Source organism: Epinephelus fuscoguttatus, linkage group LG20 (assembly GCF_011397635.1).
Source record: "Epinephelus fuscoguttatus linkage group LG20, E.fuscoguttatus.final_Chr_v1".
NCBI lineage: Eukaryota > Metazoa > Chordata > Actinopteri > Perciformes > Serranidae > Epinephelus > Epinephelus fuscoguttatus.
In genome coordinates, this window is record NC_064771.1 from 31,313,882 (window position 1) to 31,328,647 (window position 14,766).

The window sequence follows — 14,766 nt, forward strand, 5'->3', positions numbered from 1 at the left end:
AGGCTTTTAGCAGCTCCTGTCACACTGGTGACTGAGAGCACCGTGTTCACTTCAGCTGAGATATAAAGTTGGTTACAAAAGCTGTAGAAGTACTGTAATGTGATTTTGTTGCACCAGATGGCTGCTGAGCTATTGATCTTTTTAAACTTTGATTTTGTAGGCCTAGTTCTGTGGCAGCTTGAGGCCCCAATCAGACAGAGCACTTTTAGCAGCCTGCAGCGTAGTTCGCTTTGTATTTGTTTTTAATGTTAGCTGCCAGTATGCGTCAACTTTTGTAATCTGGTGTGTGCTGGAGCTTTAATTTCCTTTTTGTTTCATGTAATGTGTCCTGCACCGGCTGGCACCCAGGAGAGAGGCACGGCTTAGCATGGGGTATCTTCAGTTTTTTGAGAAAACTTCAACTCTTGACAACAAGTCAAGTGGTAGCCTTGTAACTCTTTATGAATCTTGCTTTGTTTTTTGATCCATGTAATTTTGTGTAAATTTATTCTGCTCTTTGGATGAATTGTAAATTATCTTTTGAAGAATGTGAAAGAAAAGTCAAATAACTACGATAATTAGTCATGTGATCCATGTATATTTAGCACACCTGTGAGTGCTCATGTGATTCTGTTGAGCAAACCCGAATAAGCCACGGGCGAAACACGTTAAATAAAATCATAGTAATTCAGTTCAGTGTGTGGTGGTTTATGTTGATTTTATCTGGTAGCCTGCAGTGTGTAGTTAATTTTAGCTCACTCATCATCGCCTAACTAGGCAAGCTGCAAGACACATCTAAAATGAGTTATAACCAACTACTTTCTCACGTTTTACCAGGCCCATTGAATCCCATCAGATTATCAAATTGTCCCCTTCATCCAGGGGGAGCTCGTGGTACTTCCTCTGAGTTCTCCTCTTTCTGACGGTCTCATATAGCAACACTGATATCTGTTTCCCTGTGTCCTGTCCCCATATGTTCTCCACCTGTTCAGTTTTTATGCTGATTTTTAAGGGACAGGTCTGTGAGTTTACCTCACAGCAAAATAGCGATTAAGCTAAGGACAGGTGATTCAGTGATTGCCCTAGCAACAATATAAAAAAGCAAAAAGTGCTCTGTCTGATCGAGGCAAGCTTCAACAAAAAGGCAGTGTGGTGTATGCTTTGTCTGATCGGGGCCTTAACCAGCAACATCCTGTACGTACCACTAAACTGAAGTCAGTAGGAATCAGTATTGTAGTCAGTGACGATAAATCTTTGAACATCTACCTCCAATTTTTTGTCGTTATGCTTACACAGTTTCTGAAATGTTACGTAGATTCCACCTTGAAGTTAACTGGTATGCAGAATCTAGCTAAACTGTTGGCTTGTGTACTACCTCTGATCATCCGTTTCTTGCCTCGACTTTGGTGAGTACAGATCTATCATAGATAGCCCAAATTATGAAAATAAGACCCAAGTTATCTGTAGTCATTCTTAAAAACCTTTGACATCTACCCACCTCTCTTCCCCTTTTCTCTGTTTCAAACTCTACTTTAGTTTTCTCCACATTTTCCTTCATTTCACTCTCACCTAACAAGGTCATATTACTCTTTATTTGACAGGTTTTCAAAAAAATTTCAATTTCAGTTTGAAGGGTAACACTTCACCATGTGTCCTTTGTTGTTTCTGAAAAGCTTGGATATCAGAAAAGAAAGTTTTTACCACTCTTGAAACACTGCTGTAACTGTCTCCATCCCTTTCGCCTTCGTTTAGTTTTCTTGCAGTTAGAGGTACAGTGTGTAAGTGGGGCGACCCCTCCCTGAGGCTGGTTGTTTTGGGTATTTTTAAATACATTTCTCCTCGCGCTCGGTGTGATTTCTGCCCTGGTTATAATCTCCTGCTGAGAGGCCACGAGATGGACGGCACACAGACACACTCTCCATTAAACACAGGCACTGACATGCATAAATACATAGAAGACACGCAGTCCTGAAGTGGACGTTGTTAAGTGGAGAGGCTGGCCATGTGGTGGGAGGCAGGCTGACTGAGAGGTGGAAAGGTGGCAGGGAAGAGCGAGGGTGTGGATCAGAAGCTCCGTGGGTGGTGGGATGCACGGTTGGGCAGTAGCTGCGTCACAGCGTTGCATAAGGGCTTATGCAGGCGGAGGGGAAGTGGGTCTGAAGAAATTAGTGTGGAGAGTTGTCCGTCCTGCCTGCGCACTTGGAGAGGACAAGCGATGTTGAGTATTCAAACAATGCACAGTTCATCTATCCAACCACAGTTAACTCACTCACTCACTCACTCACTTACAGCCTTTCACGTTAATAGGGCTGGGCTGGCCTCGCCTCTGCAGTCCAGCCCAAAAACCCACCACCTCTTCACTGACAGCTGCACCCCTGGTCCTTCCTCGTCTCCTCCTCATCCTCAGCAGCACAGTAGAAATAGATGGAGTCTTCTCTCTGTAGGTTTCTAAAATGTGGGAGGATGTTTGAGGTTTGGCCTGGATGATCCTAAATGAGGATCTTTGTGAAAACACAGAGATTTTGTGCTGTTGCAAGATGGAATGTGATGCTTTCCATGTGGGCCATCTCTTGCTGTCCAGACAAGGCAGGCATGCCAGTTTCCCCAGTGGATTCCTTTCCCACCCTCTGCCCATTTTCTCCTATAAAATAAACAGCTGTATGAACGTCCAGTCTTCTCCATACGTTGTTTTTCCTCTGCAGTTATGCTGTTATTATGTTCTTGACCACAACCCTGCACAAGCAAGCAGCTGTAAAATGAAAATGAAAGGCATGTTTTAGTTGTTCCTAATAGCCTGGTGTGCTTTCTTTGTCATTTTCTCAGTTATCCAGGGTACAGTGTTGTCAACACGTCTGTATCTACAATATGTCTTTATGCTGCACCACTTCCCTATTTTCTGAGCGGCCTTTGTTCAGCGTGTGTTGGTTCCTCCATCTCTTATTGGGTTTGTTAACTTGTGTGGAACCTTTGGCACACGGTTGAACATTAGGACAATAAACCTAAGTGCTGTGGGGTGGCAGTGTTTGGATAGGGAAGAAGTGGGCCGCCACTTTAATAGTCCTGTGTGTGTGTGTGTGTGTGTGTGTGCGCGTGCATGTGTGTGTATGTGTGTGTGTGTGTGTGTGTGTGTGTGTGAGAAAGCTTGGCAAACACTGAACCTCATTTATCCTCATTTCTTCCTCTCTGTTACACTGCCCTTCCCAATAGGTATCTAAATTTATTTCCTGTACCTCCTTTCTTTCCTTCCTATTTAATGAAACCTCCTGACCACTGCACGGTGCAGCTTAATACTTACTGTATGCCATGACTCTCAAACAGGCCGCACAAACTAATGTCAAATGTTTGTAAGTGTAATCAGACTGTAAATCTCCAGCTGTCCTTTTTATTGTCTTTGCAAATCCTGGTGTCTCTGCACCGCTATGTTTTCCATAGGGTTTCAAAGCAGGGCTAAAAGAAGAGTAAATATTGGACTTGCTTTCGTCAGTTGGACACAAACATGACTCTAAATGATTGCTAGTGTTGTGCCATGTCTTCTGGATAAGTGGTAACTTAGGTAACTGTTTGCTAAGAAGTTCACCATATCAGCTTTATAGGATGATAATAGGTGGTTGTGTTTACTGCTTTTTTCTGCCGGCCACAAGTGACCAAATCTCTTATCTAAAAAAGCAAAAAATAATTGGAAATGCTCATTAAAGCTGGGGGTGGCTGGTTAAGTTTGGCTTCATTGGGCAAAAATCCCATTACATCCTTGGAGCACATTGTAATTCAAGTTGCCTGAGAGAAAACTAGACTACTGCACCTCCTCATGGCTCTGTTTTCAGGCTGTAGGAAACCTAGCCTGTAAAGGGAGACTGGCCAATCACAGGTCATTTCAGAGAGAGGGCATTCCTATTGGCCGCCCTACAATTGCAGATAAGCGTGTATGCCTTTTGGCAAAAGCCTGATTCAGTGGCAGACAATCCAGCAGGCAAAGTTGCTATTCCAGCATTGGCAACAACTACCTACACTGTAGAGCAACCCAGAGAAAGGAGGGTGGACTGATCAAAAAGAGAGTCTGACAATAATCGTCAGTATCGGCAAAGCATTTCAGAAATTGAGAGAAAATGTTGCTAATAGTTTAGCCTTCTGCTAACAGGAGCTAAGGGCTCATAGCTGCGGCTTCAAGTCACATTTATGTAGCTAACGTTAGCTAGAGCCTCTCAGCATAGCGTGTATTACAGACCACTTCACTGGGAGGAGAACGAGCAGCAGCTCCAGAGACGTACCCCCATTCAGTGTCCACAGCAACCTGAATCCAGCCAGTGCAAACTCCAGCTCCAGCCCCGCCTCCCCACTGGACCAGCGAACTTTCTGTTGCTTCCTGAGCGCGGCCACTGGCCACACTGGCACTAGGGGTTTGCACTGGCCGAATTCAAGCTGCTGCAGCCGCCAACCCAAAGGCCGTCTCCCAAGCTCCTCCCGCTGAAGCAGTCCACAGTGGCGAGGAGCAAGGTGGAGGGACTGTGGGGTGGCTAGCAGCTAATTCTTGTCTCATTTGTGGTGTGATGAACAGAAAGAGAGCGGGCAAGGAGGGTCTGAGTGAATGTGCTGTGTGCAACTGTGCAATTCAGCGAGGTTAGATAAATCAGTGTATGAGGAACAATGGGTTACTGTATGAAGCGCGTGCATATAACCGTGCTCATCTGGTGGGAGGCAGCTTTAAGTGTTACCAGAAGTCACTTTGAGCGTATTTATATCTTGTTTTTGAACTTTTTCTGTGTATTATGAAACCTCCAGTTGTCACCATAAGACCCCTGAGCTATTCCATGCATTATATGTTGATTTTGGTAATTAAAGTAATCCTTACTTTTATTTGATAGTTGCAAAAGCCTGTTGAAATAGATTTAGATTATGTCTATTTGCTTATTTTGTCTGAACAGGATTAATCTTGCATTTCTTGGTGAGATACTGAACAGGCGACCGTCTCTGTCTCCCGGGGCTCTTTTTCTTTTCGTCTTTGGTCAGCTGGGAGATTGCTGACCCCTCTGCCTACAGATTAAACCTAAATCTGTGTTCTGTGTTCTCTCATCTGTCATCCGTCTATCACCAGTGTCAGGTTTTAGGAGATAATAACTGTCTTTGAATGTGCTCTGAATATCCTACAGGACACCCACATAGATGTCCAAATGTTATGTAGATATGCAGAGCAATTTGAGGACTGCACAGATGCACAAACCTTACCTCTGTTCTCCTTTGGCCTTTATTCAGGTCGACAGCTTTCACAGGCCATCGACTGATTGGCTTTACTGTTGTGTGTTCAGAGGCTTGTGAATGGTGTGAAAAGGTGAAGGAAAGGTGGTGACAGACAGGAGGAGGCAGATTTTATTTGATAGTCTAAATAGAGATGGAGAGAAGGATAAAGCTGGGATGTTGATTCTTTTCATAGATTGAGTAGTAATGTAATATGCTTGATCCAGATCAAGCAATCACACAGAAAAGAAATCTATCATAATGGCCCAAATATTAGACAACCTCGACCATAAAACGTAAAAGTAAAACATGAAATACTTTAATTATATTATATTGTCAATCCCACTTTGTGTCAGTCACATACTCACACATAGGCTCTCTGTAAGCAGTTTTTTGTTTTGTTTTGTTTTTCCAAGAGCTAGCATTTTTCAGTCTGGTTTTTTGAGGGGGTTTTTTATCATCTGTGACAGTGGCAGTTCTTGGCTGCTTGACAGATAATTTGGTCTCCGGTCTGTTTCTGCAGTTCACGTCAGGAGACTCTTTTTCAAAAGTAATTTCCAGTAAAAATATCATTCGTGTTCAGGTCATTATGGTGTTTTTGGAATGCCATCTTGGCCATGCAGCATCAGTTTGTTTGTTTATTTATGTATTTATTTATTTTCCCAAATACACAATCCAAAGATATTGAAGGTAAAATGATCAATAAAGCCGGGCACAGACTACATGAGAATCAAGCTGATTTTGGGCTTAATTTTCCTCCTGACAATGGTCAGCAAAGCCCCAGTTTTTTGATGGTTCTAAAGATCTTCTTGCCAGATCCTTCTGTGGTATGATGTGTATTAAGAGTGTTTCTTACTTGGGGCGTCGGTGGCTTAAAGGGAAATTTCTGTTTATTTCAACCTGTCTCCTATTGTCCTAAATTTGTTTCAAGTGACTAGTGACATAAAAATAATAGTTAGCATGTTAGCCGTTAGCCTAGATACAGCCGGGGCACATAGTAGCGTCAGACCTGTTAAAACGTAAGTGAACGGGCAACTTTCAAGTGCAAAGTTAGTCCACTAAACAAGCTTTTTTCCCACAAAGACCACCTCATATCGTTAGGATAAATGTCAGAGAACATATAGAAAACAACATTTAAACGTGTTGTCTTACCTTACCGGTGTGCTGCCATGTTTGTTTACCATCTAGCTCTGCTTTCCAAAGCGCGGCCGAAATATATCTCACAAGCTCTAGATAAAGCCCAGCTGGATACTACTCCAGGTGGAGGTGTCTCGTCCTCGGTCACATCCAGACTTTGAAAATAAGGCTGCAACCGGTCCCATTCCTTGCAACAGAGGCATTCCTCTTCTGTGGGCACTGGGGCACAGCATTCACAGGTACACCACCAATCTCCAGAGCTACGCAGCCTTGCAGCAACCATTCCTCCCCTCTCCTCCTCTAACGTTACCTGTTGCGCCTCTCTCTTTCTCTCTGCAAAATCAAATTCCTCCTCCACAAAGTCAAAGTCTGGCAAAAAGTCAGCCATTATTCTATAAATCTTTCATAAAATAAATGAATGAACTTTTCAGGCTACTGTCCGGTTCTGCCTTCCAGCTGTTGCTGCTTGTTCTCGCGAGATTTCAGGCACAGTATGAGATCGCTACTTGTTCTCGCGATATTTTGGCCGCGCTTTGGAAAGCAGAGCAAAATGGGTTTGATGGCCGGGGCGACGCAGCAAAGAAACAAACAAAGAAGAAGAACAACAAAGAAGAAGAAGAAGAAGTACTAAACAGAAGTTAGAAGAAGAAGGCAGACATAAGAAAGACGATTATCAAAAAAAAGCCGGCTATTTTGTCGCTTTCTGTTGACGTCACATCCCGCCTTGAGTATATCCAATCAGCACCAAGTAAACCCCAAGCCCCACCCAGGAGTTTTTCGGGGCCGTTCTGAGTACCTACTCCGAGGCAGGGACTTGTTTAGCCCCTGTAAAAGTTCTGAAACTCTGTCCTTCGGGGGTGGTTCCTGCGGTGGAGACACGCACCAATGGCCCCAGCCCTGTAAAATTACCCCGAAGTTCCTGCGGTGGAAACGGGCCTTCAGTGGATAGAGCAGGCACCCCATGTACAAGGCTGTTACCGCAGCGGCCTGGCTTCGAGTCCAGCCCGTGGCCCTTTGCTGCATGTCACTCCCTCTCTCTCTCTCTCTCTCCCCCCTTTCACACTCACCTGTCCTGTCAATTAAAGGCTAAAATGCCCAGAAAAATATCTTTAAAAAAAAGTGTTTCTTATAGCCCCTGATCTGCTTGGAAGTCCATCCTGGCCAGTGCAGAGAAGCCAGTGCATCTCCGCTCTTGTTGACATGGAAAATCCCCCTCAGTCTCAACCATTTCAAATTGCAAATATTAAATGTTTAATACTCACTGTTTGAAACTGAAGTGAATATTAAGTGTTGTAATGTTGAAATGGGTGCCGCCACAATGACAGAATTCTCCTCAAATTTAACATTACATGTCATTATATGTGGGGTGTCTCTTACATGTTCAACATTAGTTAAGATTTGAAAATCTTTAAGTGTGGGCCAGGCTTAATCAATTCATCTATTTGTATACAAACACTTAATGCGGACATAAAATCCTCTCTACACTGACTGGTGGTCACCTGTTTCATCTATCACCATTTCAAACAGAAGTCTCCGTCCACTGCAGGTGTTTGTCTGTTCATTATCTGCTTTGAATTTTCATGAAACCAGTTCATGTCTCCTTCAAAGGAACTTTCTGAAAGGGCTTCACTCGTACAAATTTGTTCTTGATGAAACGTCTTTGCCCTCTGATGGAGAAGAACAAGTAACTTCTCATCTTCACTGCTCCACTTCATTGATTGTTGATTGATTTGTGGGTCAGTTAGCAGGTCATAGTGAGGTTTAGTGGTATTGAAAGCTGTCTTTGAAGGTGCCCGTTCAGTGTATGAATAATGTAATGAAATGGTAATCTGCCCTGTTGTCATGCAGTGCGCTCTGTATGTCTCCCTCTGCTGTTTGGTGTTTTATTTTTTAATGTGGACAAGCAGGTGAGGGGAGCAGCCCACCCTTAAACACCAGTTTATGATTTGTAATTTGATTGTATTTAAAACAACTGTTCAGATATTAATTTACAGGGCTCAGAGTACACACTGTGTTTTGGCAGTATCTCAGAGCAACATTTACAGTTAGGAGTCGTCTTAAAGCCATCTGGATGGAGCTACATTACATGTGGGAAGCCACAGTCTCCTCAGCAATTCCATCTGTCTGTAACATATTAATACAGTATGTTCGGCACAGATGGGTGAGCTGAGGGCTTGTTCAGCTTTAAGTAAAGCCCATACAGTTGCAATAACCCTGCAGGCAGTTGGTAACGTTAATTTTAGCAAACATCCCTGATCCTGCTGATAAAACAGGATGCACATTAACCAGTTCGCTGCTACTTCACTCTCACTGTGTTTCAGCTCCTAGTCAGTGCACCACAGTCTATGGTATTTATCTTAGTGTTATTAAATTATTGACTCACATACTGCTGTTTTATCCTATTATTTTGACAAAAAAATTCCACGCATAAGGCGTAGTTATTACAGAGATTACTAGGAGGCATTTAGAGTGTGCATGCCTCTGCCAAAGTCTTTATAGTCCTCTGAATTTGTTTTTAAATACAATATACTGTTGAGAAAACTTGGATCTGCATCAAATAAACAACCTTATAAGTTTTTTTTTTAGAAATTCTCAGCATGCAATATTTCATTAGAAAGTGGCACCAGTGTTATTTTAAAGCTTGTTGTCTCAGCTTCATTTTCAGTAATTATTACCATCTTATCGTCGTTCTTTACCAGTGGGTCCCATCACGTGTATGAGAATATTTCAGATGCTATGGAGTGTGTTGTTCTGATGTGTTTGTAATGACTTGACCTGCTGGCTATTGGCGTCATGTGTGTTTAATCAAGCCCAAGATGACTGAGTGTTGGGTTCACATGTAGAGTAACCCACACATAGAGTGACTCATCACGCATGCCTCATTTACACAGACGAACATGGATTGAAGCATTTGCACTTTTTTCACTGTCTGTACAGCAACCCTGTAATGTACAAACATTTCAAATCTGCAAGTCTGAATCTGTTTATTTTCTATGTGGTAGTGCTCCTTTGCTGCACTATACTTTTTTTCCTGACCACTGCACCATAGAAGAAGACAAATGACAGTTTTTAAGGCGCATCTCAACTCTTGGGAACCATAGAAATTATTTTTAAAAATCCCTGATCCACGCCAAAAATAAATAACATTGTTCCTGAAAGTATAAAAACATCAAACTTAGAAATACTTCAAAATAAAAGCTCTGTGCTGGAAAGTTACTGTGTTTTAAAATTAAGTGTGTTTTTGACAAACTTGACACCCACTTTTGGACAGCAACCCACCAGTTAGTTGGGAGCCACTGCTTTAGGGTACAGTGACAACTGATAAAGGTAAAATGTTTCACAATATATTAAAAATGAAACAATGTGGTGCTCAAGAGACTGTGCGTGGCCTAAAAGTCATATTCCAGATGGTAAGGAAGGTGTTTTTTGGCACACACCACAGCAAAAATCAAAATTAAATGCAAAAATGACCTTTCCCACTAAAATCGCAACTCGTATCATAGTAACAATATTTGTCAAAATGACGGCAAGATGATTTTTTTTATTCCTGCTTATTATGCAGCCCTGGTTCTATGCCTGTCTCCAGACTCACTGCCAAGCAGGCATCATCTCTAACATTGGTCAGTTTGTATTTTTCCTGGCGAATATCATACAATATCTGCTGGTTAGATATGGAAACAGTCATTTTCTTGCATGCATACTTCCTTTGCTGTTGGTTGAGGCTGCAACTTTGCCGGTCAGTCTTCACCAAAGTTGAACTCCTTTACCACCCGAAGTGAATGTTGTATTCGCCCTTCTGCTCACATTGAATGGAAGTAATTGGGAGACGAATATTCACTCATGTGTGACTGAATGCTAATCCTGTTAACAGAATATCTTTAAGATACAGGGCTACTGGTTGCTTGGGTTGTTCTTTTGAAATTTCGAGGTGGTCATAAAAAGTCTTCAATTAAGTTTTCTTAATGTAAGGCTTTAAAAAGTCTCAAAATTCTTTAGTTCAGATTCGATGGGTCCTAAATATTTTTGGTCACATTACTGCGAAAATGTATCCAGCCTGACAGACCCGATGACTCTTTACAATCTCTGGACAGTCTGAAGACTTGCAGTTATAAATATCATTTATGACATCGCTGAGATTTTGTTTTCTTTTTACATTAAACACATTAAACTTGAATTCACCCAATTGTTATTTTTCTTTACTGTTCATTTTGAACTGACATCAGTGTGTTTACTTGGAAAGAGTGCTTACACACATGTGTCACATGCAGATTTGGTCTTAAATGTCATATAAGGTGGTGTTAAAAAGGTCTTAAAAAGTCTTAAATTTACCTTTGCCATAGACACCCTGAACTTTTGTCAGTTTACAGACACTCACCGCAACTTGTGATATGATACAGTAAGTAAGAGAATCATAATGTTAATTTTTATTGCACAGCGTAAGTAAGCACGTTGTCCCTGTCAGTTAGTCTCTAAATACTGTGTAAATAATTCATGGACAGTGATACTTGGAAATATGATCTCTTGAGGCACAACTGGCAGTTAGTTCAGCACTTAAGGTTCTGCAGATTTATATGAAATTCAATGATACTCTTACAATAAGAGGGACAAATTACACCTTGAAAATTGGCCTGGAAATGGGAGACTGCAGAATTGTAGCTGGGAGGTTTAGAGCAGTGGTTTGGTTCCCATACAGCAGATACTGTCTGTAGACTTTTCCAGCACCATATGCTGCTATTACTGTATTTCTTCTTCTGTTAGTGTTGGTAGTTCGTTCTGCCTGACGGGACATTGCTTACAGAAAACATGATTGTGCCAACTGTAATTTAAGGTATGTGAATAGCCAGTCTGAAATAATGACTGTCTGGTCTGCTCACCTCTGGCGCTTCTCATCGTCTTTTCTCATGCTCTTCTCCTCCAAACTTAAATATTACTTTACCGCTAATACACCAGTTTAATGAGACACAGATGGACTCTGTACTTCTTTCCAGATGGTGGCAGTGTGCTTCTTACCTCCCTTTGTCTTTTTGGATGTAAAGGCAGAATTTGATCCACATTTTTTCCTATTTTATTTGAGGAACAGGTATTTTTCCACTTGGAAGCTGTGTTTGTCTGAAGTTTAAACCTCATGTAACCATCGAAAATGACTTTAAGTTGTTGGGACAACAGCAGCGTTTTTACTGTACCCAGGGGATACTTGTTTAGTGAACAGGGTACTAGTTCTGGGCTTAGTCTCTGCTCTTGTTGACATGGAAAATCCCCCTCAGTCCCGACCATGTGAAGCCTTCTTAACGTCATGAGTCAGATTTTCCTCTTTCCTGCTGACTTCTATAAACACACTTGTCACATTTCAGGTTTTCCAACTCTCCACAGTGGTAGTAGTCTCACTGCCTCTCTTCTGCTGATTCAACAACATGCATTGTTTCTTGCCTTTCATCCCCTCAGTTTGGGAGAACAGAGGGAGACGAAGAGAGAATGAAGAGCTGCTTGCCGTGTGAGTTCTTGGGATGCTCGACCGACTTGAACCTCATGCTTTTTTAAGGCCTCCAGAAGCGAAACACAGGGTGTCATTAACAGGTAAGTGGAGCCTTTTGGATGAAATGTGGTTTAAATTTGAACAAGAGAGACATCTGAACTTTTTGGCTGTTCCCTGACATGTGAAACGAGACCTACCATCTTTTTCTCTGATCTCAAAGTTTGATTTTAGGGTTAGGGTTTACAAACATTCTCGGATAACTGCGGGAAAGTCACTGCTTTAATTTATGTTAATTATATGACATCTGAAACCGAGAATTTCTTTATTGACGTTAAGAATTGGCTGCAGACATTGCAGTGTGCATCCCACTATGTGTGGATGTTAACACATTCCTGCTGCGTGGGAGTTAGCAACAGATCTTAATCATGGATAGGGTTTTGCTGTAATTCCAGAGCTGGAAGCGTAACCCTAATCTCTTTGGCACATTATACAGTAAATCAGAGTGTGGCTAAATCGGGTCCCTGCCAACTCAATACAGCCATCCCATTTCTGTGGATTTATGACTGGACTTAGGAGGAGTAGTTATTTCAATCTACAAAGCTCTCCCTCTGTCTCCTTTGTTTTCATTTGTGTCTGAGACTGATGAGCCACCCCCTGCCAAGCACTAAACCTTTGCACTAGTTTTATTTCGGAGGTGTTTCTGGATTGCTTTGCACCGTGGTGGATTATTTTGGAAGTAAGTGGTCCAAAGGGCCGGCTGGTTGAGGCCACTTTTAGCTGCAGTGTCCAGAGGGAGTGATGTCCCCATGCAGGACATTGATGGATGGCCTAGCTTTCTGTCGGTTTCTGGTCCCAGACGTGAGGCGTTGTTATGAAAATATAGAAGGAAGCAGGCTGACGGGCTGCGGAGAGACGGCAGCTCGGCCCGTGATGGATGACCACCTGCTGGGCATCCGCTATAGATACAGATAAACTAGAATTGTGGCCTCCAAGGAGCCGCTTTCAATGTTCACCAGAAATTGGCCCCGCAGAAGGCACTCCTAAATGTTTTGTGTATCTCTGAAGGATAATAAACTTTATGTGACTTATGAGGATAAACCAGAAACCACCAGACAGATGTACCCAGCATTACTGCAAAGCCACACTGGAATTTTGTGTTGTAACTGGAATTTTGCTTCAGTTTCCTTCATGGTTTTTCCTCGGCGGGGAAAGAAGCCACAGAGTTGTCATTTTACTTTGCTGCTTCAGCCTCTAAATCAACTCCATCAGAAGGGGCTGAGTCATGTTAGCCCCCCCCTCTAGCCTATAAAGAGGCAGTGTTAATGGTGGCATTCACAGAGGTGATTTGCAGCCTGCCTCTTTATCCCAGCACTGGTGGCCTCAGGGCGGCTGATTGATGGTGTTTGTTGTCCAATCTCGGACTCCAACTGAGAGTCGTTTCTGTGGCTTTGGCTGCAGAGGGACGGGACTTGTGGCACATTCAGTGTTCTCCAGACCTCCCGTTGAGACGTGCCCGAGAACGACCTTGACCTTCCTCTTCCGTCTCATTGCTTGAAGGACAAACTTTGTGCCTACCAGTGTGACCCAGTTATAGGAGCAAGGAGAGAGAGGGGGTGTTGAGAAGAGAAAGGGAGAGGGACAGATCTGTGTTTGTGTGTGTGTAAGGCGGTGGCAGGGCATAGCCTACTTCTCGTACCCTACTTTACCCCTCTTTTCACCACAGAGCTGAGCAGCTGAGCTCTGACTACACCATCTCATCCTGTTGTTTCTCTTTTTTTAAATTCGTTTTGGCCAGATGGTGGATTACAGGTCAAGGCAAAGGCTGCATGCTGCTGCTGTGACAAGAAAATACTATTTTGGTGATCCACTGGTTACTCAGGATTGTAGGGACTCTAAATATCTTATCAAAGATGTTTCTAGGTTTAACGAGGGCACACATTCACACATGAATGTCCCATGTTAATTAAAGCAATCAGGAGAAACGTGAGATTTGAATTTATTTATTTAACGTCAAAACTTGTGCTTAAAGCTACAACTAACAATATTTTTATAGTAACAATTGTTTGTGACTTCATGTCATGTGAAAGGGGTTGTTCATCGCATTTTTCAGCTCATTGTTTTGGGTTTCTGACCTACAACTGTGCCATTTTGTTTGACTCCGGCTGCTTTCAACAACCTGATTTCCAGCAGCACCAGGCAGCTGTTTTCAGTGAAAATCCTCTGCCACTGTTGGCAGCTAGCTTTAGCTGCTAAAGAGCCAAATACTTCCCTTACAAGTTCCTGGAGACGAAAGCAGAGCTGAGTGAATATCGGACTTACACTCATCAGGTGCCCAGAAACACAACTCAGAATGAATAATAATGTTGCTCCATGTCTGCTGGATTTGTAAATGATTATATAGCAACTTAATAAGGTGATAACTTGTTGGTGTTGTGGTTGCAGATTGTCGTCCTTCCCCCCAAGTGACCAAAAAACTGTTAATGCAAGTTTAAAATGTACATATTAAACCTAATTTTTGATATTTATGACCAGCATTTTTCATCAATAGCCATTCATGTATTTAGATAATATAGAGATTCATAAAATCAGTGAGCTGACTCAGTATGTGTCCGTTATACAACAATATTAACCTGGAGTTTTCTTACACTAGCTACTGTCAGCCACCACAAGCTAATGAAGACATAGATGTGTTCAGACTTGCATACTATTATGCTGCCGACTACATACTCAATCTGTATGTATTGCATACTGCTTAGTAAATGAAAGATTAAATCTGCCATCAACAACAGACTATTAAAGTAGTAGTATACTCAAGCATCATGACTGTATCACATGACAAAGGGGCCGGTCTGACCTGGCCAGCGACTCTCACATCTCTGAAAACGTCACAGTAAATTTCCAAACAGATGTTATTTGAGTAAGATTTAAATAAATTTAAACACAACACT

At 42.3% G+C, this 14,766-nt stretch overlaps 1 protein-coding gene across 2 annotated transcripts in view; it reads left to right on the top strand.

The window, feature by feature from the left end:
- The window catches only part of LOC125880848 (leucine zipper putative tumor suppressor 2 homolog), a 180,805-nt gene that overhangs the window by 143,496 nt on the left and 22,543 nt on the right, over positions 1-14,766 (top strand). Inside the window, exon 2 of one of the 2 annotated variants that reach the window (XM_049563628.1) lies at positions 11,788-11,919. The exons of the other annotated variant lie outside the window; for it this stretch is intronic. The gene's annotated coding sequence lies outside the window, so the exon portion shown is untranslated. The remainder of the gene's footprint in view (positions 1-11,787; positions 11,920-14,766) is intronic. 2 annotated transcript variants of the gene reach the window in all.